General features: G+C 46.3%; 1 long non-coding RNA gene across 1 annotated transcript; it reads right to left on the bottom strand.

Moving 5' to 3' along the window:
- Positions 1–2,288: 2,288 nt before the first annotated feature.
- On the bottom strand, positions 2,289–5,332 carry LOC142070944 (uncharacterized). The gene is made up of 2 exons (XR_012666880.1): positions 5,006–5,332; positions 2,289–2,565 (listed from the first exon to the last, which is right to left on the bottom strand). It is a non-coding gene; the product is annotated as an uncharacterized LOC142070944 (long non-coding RNA).
- Positions 5,333–9,397: the final 4,065 nt, after the last annotated feature.

Here is a 9,397-nt window from a genome sequence, read left to right as displayed (position 1 = left end):
GCAGACCCCTAGAAGGTGATAAGTAACATCATGGATTTGTCATGAACAAATCATGTCAAACCTTCTTGCTTTCTTTGACTGGGTAACAAGCCTTGTGGACAGGGGAGAAAGTAGTAGATTTGGTATATCTTGACTTTAGTTTCAGAGTAACAGCCGTGTTAGTCTGTATTCGCAAAAAGAAAAGGAGTACTTGTGGCACCTTAGAGACTAACTAATTTATTTGAGCATGAGCTTTCGTGAGCTACAGCTCACTTCATCGGATGCATGCCGTGGAAACTGCAGCAGACTTTATTTATACACAGAGAATATGAAAAAATACCTCCTCCCACCCCACTGTCCTGCTGGTAATAGCAGGAAAGTGAATTTGTGTGGGGGGGTGGAGGGTGAGAAAACCTGGATTTGTGCTGGAAATGGCCCACCTGATGATCACTTTAGATAAGCTATTACCAGCAGGACAGTGGGGTGGGAGGAGGTATTTTTTCATATTCTCTGTGTATAAATAAAGTCTGCTGCAGTTTCCACGGCATGCATCCGATGAAGTGAGCTGTAGCTCACGAAAGCTCATGCTCAAATAAATTGGTTAGTCTCTAAGGTGCCACAAGTACTCCTTTTCTTCTTGACTTTAGTAAGGCTTTTGCTACTGTCTCACATGACCTTCTCAAAAACAAATTAGGGAAATATGTCCTAGATGGAGCTACTAAAAGGTGGGTGTAAAACTAGTTGGAAACTGTTCCCAGAGAGTAGTTAACAGTGGTTCACAGTCAAGCTGGAAGGGCGTATCGAGTGGGGTCCTGTGGGGATCTGTTCTGGGTCCAGTTCTATTCAATATCTTCATCAATGATTTAGATAATAGTATAGAGAGTACACTTATAAAGTTTGCGGACAATACCAAATTGGGAGGGGTTGCAAGTGCTTTGGAGGATAGGATTAAAATTCAAAATGCTCTGGACAAACTGGAGAAATGGTCTGAAGTAAATAGGATGAAATTCAATAAGGACAAATGCAAAGTACTCCACTTAGGAAGGAACAATCAGTTGCACACATAGAAAATGGGAAATGACTGCCTAGGAAGGAGTACTGGAGAAAGGGATCTGGGGTCATAGTGGACCACAAGCTAAATATGAGTCAGTGTAACACTGTTGCAAAAAAAAAAAAAAAAAAAAGCAAACATCATTCTAGGATGTATTAGCAGCAGTGTTGTAAGCAAGACACAAGTAGTAATTCTTCTGATCTACTCCGTGCTGATTAGGCCTCAACTGGAGTATTGTGACCAGTTCTGAACACCACATACCAGGAAAGATGTGGACAAATTGGAGAAAGTCGAGAGAAGAGCAACAAAAATGATTAAAGGTCTAGAAAACATGACCTATGAGGGTAGATTGAACAAATTGGGTTTGTTTAGTCTGGAAAAGAGAAGACTGAGTGGGGGACATGATAACAGTTTTCAAGTACATAAAAGGTTGTTACAAGAAGGAGGGAGAAAACCTGTTCTCTTTAACCTCTGAGGATAAGACAAGAAGCAATGGTCTTAAATTGCAGCAAGGGCAGTTTAGGTTGTACATTAGGAAAAACTTCCTGTCAGGGTAGTTAAGCACTGGAATAAATTGCCTAGGGACCCAGACAGACAGGTGTGGCCCAGCCCCCACCCCCTATCCGACCCCCCCGTTCCCTGTCCCCTGACCGCCCCCGGACCCCCCACCCCTGACTGCCCCCCACCACTCCATCCAACTCTGCCTCTCCTTCCTGAGTGCCCCCCCAGGACCTCTGACCCCATTCAACCCGCCTGTTCCCTGCCCTCTGCTGCCCCTGACCCCTATCCACACCCCCACCCCCTGACCACCACCCCGAAGTCCCCTGCCCTCTATCCAACCCCCCCTGCTCCCTGGCCCTTTACCACACTGCCTGGAGCACCGATGGCTGGCGGCGCTACAGCCATGCCGCCCAGAGCACCAGGACAGGCAGCCGCACCGCCCGGCTGGAGCCGGCCACCCCACCGCGCAGCACAGAGCACCGGGTCAGGCTGCGGCTCTGCAGCTGTGCTGCCCAGCAAAAACGTGCAGCCCCGCCGCCCAGAGCATTGTGCCAGTGGCACAGTGAGCTGAGGCTGCGGGGGAGGGGGAACAGCAGGGGAAGGGCCGGGGGCGAGCCTCCCGGGCCAGGAGCTCAGGGGCTGGGCAGGACGGTCCCGCAGGCCGGATGTGGCCCGCGGGCCATAGTTTGCCCACCTCTGGGTTAGCTTCATGGAAGAAGAATGATTAAAACTTAAAGCTAGCCAGTGAGACCAAAGAGATCGTTTCTGCCCTTTATTTCTGTTCTGTCCAACAAATTATGCAGTTCTGGTATTAGTTCTGAACAAAAGCTGGCTGCTTAGAAAAGATGCATCCCTCCTCTGCTTCAGAGCAGCTGATGGCTGCATGTATAAACTCTTCTTAGTAGTGAAGCAGAGGTCCTTGTTCATATTCTCTTGTCTACCCAGGCACATAACGGTCACAGAAATCCATGCAAGGGGCATGGGACTGGGCTCCAGGAATGCCTGAGTTCTAATCTTGGTTCTGCCGGTGAAATCTGCAAAATAGAGATAACAATACTTACTTCCCTACCTTCCAGCAGTGCACTTAACATTCATTAGCTAATATTTTGAAAAAGAATATATTATGAATTTACAGGCCATGTGAAACCAAGCATAAGAGGACATAAACTTGGTTTCCCAGGCAGTGTCTCTATTGCTATTGTGGATAAAGCCACAGTTGATACACTTTTAAGAGATTCTCTTGTCTAACTTGCAAATGACTCTTTAAATAAACAGTATGCTGTTCTATAGTTTTTCCATGACCAACCTCTGGCCACACTGCAGGAAGGAATAGCCTGTGAAACATAAATGAAGTTAACCTTTGACACACTGTCAGGCCAGAAAATGTCATACAAATAAATGTTTAGAGAACGTGTGTGCATATGTAAACATCCCGTACATCTAAATAGATACATTTGTCGACATTTTCCAAAGGGTTAAAGGAAATTAACAAGTGAGCAGATTCCATATGGACAAAACTATGGGCCAAACTTTGTTCTTATTTTTTTGTATATCCCCACTGCCTTCAGTGGAGTTGCATGCCAACCCCAAACACTCAAAAATCATGAGTCAGCCCTCTTCCCCCCATCCCACAACAACAAAAATGGCCTTGGCTTCTTTTTATTTGCCTTCTGGGTTTTAAACCTTTAGGTTTTGCTTTTTCTCTGCAACCATGTGTAAGCAGTGTCAGGATGAGCTCCACCCTGACATCTGGTGATGAGGTGTGGCAAGTTGTGGAAAAGAACTTCAGGGGCCAATCTCATTTGCATAGGCACACCCACCCCGCCTAGAATGAGACCATAGCTGCCCAAATGGTCACTTTGGCTGCTGTGGGATTCCCAGTGTCTCTGTTATTGGGGCAGGAAGAATAAATTGTTATTACCCTGATTATGGGAACTGTGCTTGGAACTGTATGTGGCCTTTTGTTATGATGGAGGGATTCACCATCAACTAAGTAGCACTCGCTAGGCAAGGGTCATGGGTTCCAAAACTCTGTGAATAGAGAGAGGCTGGGGACAAGTATTAATACTTGGTGGCATGGGCTTCTTGGTGAGGGCCTTACATGCTAATTGCACTTCTGCCTCTCTCCACTGTAGAATATCAGAGCTAATTTTGATTTCATTAGAAGTCTAGTTACAGGCTGCTGAGCTCACTTTGGGCTAACAGTGCACCAGCACTGGGGCTCCCCTACTACAAGCTGAATTCACCTAAGAGCTGAAATCACTGAGTGTTGTGTTAAGTAGTGGGGGAGCCTGAAGATATATTGTGGAGCAGTTTGCAGGACAGCTGGAGTGCCTTGTGGACAGGCTGGTGAAGCAGTTCAACGCGGAGCAGTTTGTGGAGCGGAGCGAAGGAGTTTGTGGGGCGGCTGGCGGAGCAGAGCTATGGGGCGGTCAGCTTCAGATCATGTAAGGTGCCTCTTACCCCCGTCCCATCTCCACCCAGGTTGGGAGGTAAAGCTCTGCAGATAAACTTTCGAACTCTGGGGCTGCCCTGACCAGGGACAGAGACTTTTGGGTCATTGGACTTTTGGGACTTTGGGTGATTTGGGGTTGCTGGACTCAAGAACCAAAGGGAAAAGGGCATGCCCCAATTTGCTTGGGGTGGGTTTTTTTTTTTGCTCATGGGTTGTGTTATGAATCCTGTTGGTGGTGTTTCCCCAACAGAATGCCACATTGTTTCTCTCTGTTATTAAAATGCTTTTTGCTACACTCAGACTATGTGCTTGCAAGAGGGGAAGTATTGCTTCTTGGAGGCGCCCAGCGGGGGTGGTATATATTTGTCCCAGGTCACTGGGTGGGGGCTTGAGCCGGTTTGCATTGTGTTATTGGAATGGATCCCCTAGATATTGAACCCGGCCCTTGTTGCTGCCAACTCTCACGGCAGAAGGGTTACACTTTAGGTTTTGCTTTTTCTCTGCAACCATGAGGACCACAAAGTTTTGCTTTGTTTTGTTTAATGGAAGCTGAGATACTCATTAAATCACATAGCCCCCCAGGCTTGGGCTTTAAGAAAGACACTAAATATTGCAATTCCTAGAGCTGGCAATACCTCTGAGCCAATGATTTTAAACTAATACCTAAATAATAATAAAATGCCTAGTTCTTATATAGCACTTTTCATCAGGAGATCTCAAAGCTCTTTACAATAGAGATAAGTATCATAATACCTATTTTACAAAGATCCTTCTCCATTACTTCCCCCAAAGTTCGGCAGACGGATTCTGCAGAGCACCCCCTTCTTCACCTAAATTGAAAAGTCAGTTCTGTCCACAACATGCCCCATTCTTAACACTGAAATGTCTTTTAGGAGGGTAAGCTTTGTTCACAGCTTAAGACTTTCCCCGCACCAATTAACAAAGTAAAATGTTCCCTGCCAGTCTCTGGTCAGAAGCAGTCAGGAATAAATGAGATTTTTTTATTTAATACAACTCACCACGTAACCGCCTTCTATTTTCCTCCTTTCTTCCCAGATGTCTTCCTTGAGCTTCCTCCTTGTTCTCAAGTAAATTTTACATTGGATCACTCCTCTTCAGTCAGCCTTAGCAACAATAGTACTTGGTATTTTCCCCATCGCACTGAGATAATATGGTGATGAGTAGTATCAAAACAGATAGATTTAGGAATTTGGTGCTAAATCCAGGTTGCTTAACAGCAGTGCAAATAAAACGGCAGCTTCTAAGAACTGCACTTCCATTTAAGACAAGAACAGAATTCTGGTTGTCCATAGTTCAAGAGATTTAAGACGATACCAAAGATAAAACCCGTATATTGTTTTTAAAATGTACTGAAGCAAGCTACTGACACCTTGAGTTGATGACTTAAAACAACATTTTAATTTTATTGACTTTTCACTGATGGAGCTGGGTGGGTGTTTGTTGTTTTTTTACTTTCTGCACTTCACTCAGTGAAATAGATTTGTCAGCTTCACTTTCTGTTTATAATCAGCTTCAGTTTCCAGTTATCGTCCTCTCACAAGAATCTTAGACTGAATTTGCAGCACTGCAGGGCATTCACTATGTCCAAAACAACACATTTTCATGGATTAATCATTTTAAAAGTCAGGAAATACTTTCTAGTCATATTTGAATTTGTAAAAAAAATCCTCTTCCATTATTTAAACAAAATTTAAATGTGGGGCTATTTGGTGAGATTTATAAACCCAGTCAAAGGCAGTTTACCTTAAAGCAATGAAGGAAAGGGAATAAGTTTGTTTTGTGTGTAAGCTCTTCAGGGAAAGGATCTGTCATTCGATTTGTGTAGTACACAGCTAGTGCACTTATGGGCACTATTGGCCTCATCCAGTGTCCACTGAAGTCTATGGGAGTCTGACCAGGAATTTCAGTGGGTGTTAGATCAGGACCAGTGTAAATGAATGATGATAACAGAAAATGGAAATTACAATTCCAGCAAGACTGTCTCAAGGCAGGCAGCCCCTCAGCAGCATAAGTGGGAACAATGCCAATTCAATAGACTGGCATATAAATACAGCAGATGGCTAAGACACCACACGCACGTTTGAAATGTATTTGCTAAAGGCCCATCTGGGAATACTCAGCTCTGATTTCTTTGCTTCCACATATCTATTGTCTGAAGGGATGCACTGCCCTTCCCTTATCTAGCCTTCAGCTGGGTCAACATTCAGCAACAAAAATATAGATTCCCCCTCCGTCTAAGTAGAAACGTCAATCTAATTGACTCAAGCAGAATCATACTCTGGTCTTCCTCTTTATTATTGCACGGAATGAACCAAAACAGACTTCCAGTTCCCCACCACAGATGGCTAATTAGGATCCTGGCATGAGGAAATCTGTTCAGTGGCCTTCTGCACTTGGAATGGGCCCTCTGTGATGCAGCTGATACCGAGACCTACATAGCTTTCATTGATGTAGCCTTTCCCTCACTTTCTCCCGTGCACATGTAACCAAACTGAAACAAGGTGGACTTGCAGCCTCCCCTCCAGTCCAGATTTTGTACCATTACGTATCTGTCTCTCCTGGGCAAGAGTGTACATTGTACTGCCCAAAACATGAGAGATTCACAGTCCCAGCCCTAAGGAACTCCCAGTCTGATTCAGACCCCAATGATTGTATGCGCTGAGCAATGGTGCAAACAACAAGAGGTGGCAATGTCTAATAAAGAGCACCGCAGAAAAGCATTACACTCGAGGAAGATGCCTTGGCAATATTCCTCCTTCCTGGAACAACATCCGAAGCCCTTCATTCAACACCATCTGTGCAGCTGTGCATTCATCTCCAGGATGTGTGTCCCTGTCTTGAGCCTTTACCCTCTTCCACCAAGATGATGGACAAGACCACCACCTGTGCTCCAAACTCCTACACTCTCATTCCCAGAGCCTGTAGTCACTGCCGATCTGCTCAGGGTCAGACCTGGCAGTATCATTAGTGCCCGCACGGAGGAGCAGCATGGGGTAGTGGTCAGAGGGACAGATGAGCCTCTGCAACCTTTCAGCGACATCTCAGATTCAGGCTCCAAACAGGCAGCAAACACTCCAGCATAGATATTAGCACTAGGGGTGCAGGGGGTGCTGGCTTGAAGTGGTTTCCATCACGTACAGGGTTTACAGTTTGGTTCAATGGCTCTCAGCACCCCCGCTATACACATTGTTCCAGCACCTCCGCCCCCCGGGAACATCAGGTCAGGTCAGCAGGGACTCCTCTCAGAAGGGAGTCCCCAGTCACCAACACCCTGCATCTCTTGGGTGTGGTTGCCGTGACCCTCCCAGCCTTGGGGGGCAGGGGGCTCTTCTTCCTCAGCCTTGGGAATCTGCTTCTCTCCTCCTGTTGACAGAACAGCAAACTGGTTCCTGATGTTTATTGCACTGGGACAAATTCTTTGCAAGCGTAAACTGGCACAGCTCCATTGACTTTTACTTTGCTAATGGCTAGCTCAGTGCTCTTCACTATTTTTGGAGTGGGCGCCACTTTGGCAAAAAACCTTCAATGTGAGAGCCACATCAACCCAGCACAGACGGTTGAACACTCCGAGTTCTTTGTTGGTTGATATGGTAATATTACTGTTATTGGTAATATTGCTTAGGTGCAGGAGGGGTTATGGGGGGCTGGCTCTGGGAGGGGGCTCAGGGCTGGGGTGCAGGACTGGGGTGCAGGAGTGGGTGAGAGGTGCAAGCTCTGGGAGGGAGTTTGGTTGCAGGAGGGGACTTCAGGCTGGGGAAGTGTGTTTGGGTGCAGGAGGGGGTATGGGGTGCAGGCTCTGGGAGGGGGCTCAAGGTGCAGGAGGGGGCATGGGGGGCTGCTTCCGGGAAACTGCAGGTTGGGTGGTGGAAGAGCTATTCAGAACCTGCCCACTGAAGGGGGCGGCACTTACTTCGGGTGGCCCCGGCCCCACGCCACTCCTGGAAGGGGCCAACACGCCCCTGTGGCCCCTGTGCGGGGGCACATGGCTCTGTGCACTGCCCATCTCTACAGGCTCTGCCCCCACAACTCCCATTGGACACAGTTCCCCATTCCCGGCCAATGGGAGCTGCAGGGGTGGTGCTTGCAGGCAGGAGCAGCGTGCTGAGACCTCTGCCCCCCATCCCGCCTACTTCTCCCAGGGGCGTGCTGGCAACTTCCGGGAGCAGCGTGAGGCTGGGGCAGGTAGGGAGCCTGCCTTAGCTGCAGCCCCAGTGCACCGCCCGGGATGGTGCGATCCACAGGGAGCCGCATTTAGGGTTCATGGGAGCAGCCAGTGGCTCGCAGGCCGACACTGACAGAAGGACACATAGATTTTAAGGCCAGCAGAGACAATGATGATCATCTAGTCCAGGGGTTATCAAACTGGAGGTCGGGACCCCTCAGGGGGTCATGAGGTTATTACATGGGGGATCGCGAGCTGTCAGCTTCTGCCCCAAACCCCGCTTTGCCTCCAGCATTTATAATGGTGTTAAATATATAAAAAAGTGTTTTTAATTGATAAGGGGGGTCGCACGCAGAGGATTGCTATGTGAAAGGGGTCACCTGTACAAAAGTTTGAGAACCACTGATCTAGTCTGACTGGTATAACACCAGCCATAGAAACTCACCCAGTAATTTCTGATATGGGAAGAGATGTTACTCAGATTGCATACCCCCTTGAAAAGACATCATCATCTAGTACTGGAATCACATATTCCATGTATATAGAAATTCCATATGCTTCTACTGAGCAACGTTTAATCTTCATCTCAATGTGTTAACAATTTGTAAGTAATAAAAATGGAACTTTTTTCTCAAAAAAAGGGAAGTATATTATGTGAACATTTAAAAAATTCACTTTTTTTCACAATTTTCCGTGAAAACTTTTGGTTTTCCAACAATCAAGATGATTTTTTTTTTAATTTTATGTTGGGGAGAAAAAACACGTTTTTCCACCAATAGTTAAAAAAGGGGGAGAGCTAAGAGTTTTTTTGATGGAATTTTTTTTCGCTAGTTTTAAATAACTCCTCCTCCCCCACGTAATGGTCTTAAGTAGGAAGATGAATAGTGACAACAGATATTTGCAACCATTTTGGTTCTTTTGATTTCATTTCAGCTATGTTCACACCTCATTGTTTGCTGTTTGCAAACATTCATACTCTATGTTTGCGGAAATCAATGGTTGTGCCCGTGGCTAAAATATTTGCTTACTCAATAAACAAAATTCAATTTGTGACTAAATCAAATTCATTTCAGGCAGAAGCAAAGTAACTTACAAAGTTAAGGTCATCCATCCAATCAGCACACAGAAACAATGCCATGTGACATAGCTGACTGTGATGGGGTTTAATCCCCCTCACCTGCAAGGCAAGGGAAGAACCCCAGTTAGACACGCTCTGCACCTGGAGGGG

This window comes from Caretta caretta, chromosome 1, assembly GCF_965140235.1.
Source record: "Caretta caretta isolate rCarCar2 chromosome 1, rCarCar1.hap1, whole genome shotgun sequence".
Lineage (NCBI taxonomy): Eukaryota > Metazoa > Chordata > Testudines > Cheloniidae > Caretta > Caretta caretta.
The sequence above is the reverse complement of the archived record's forward strand: the minus strand, read 5'-3'. Positions and strand labels throughout refer to the sequence as shown.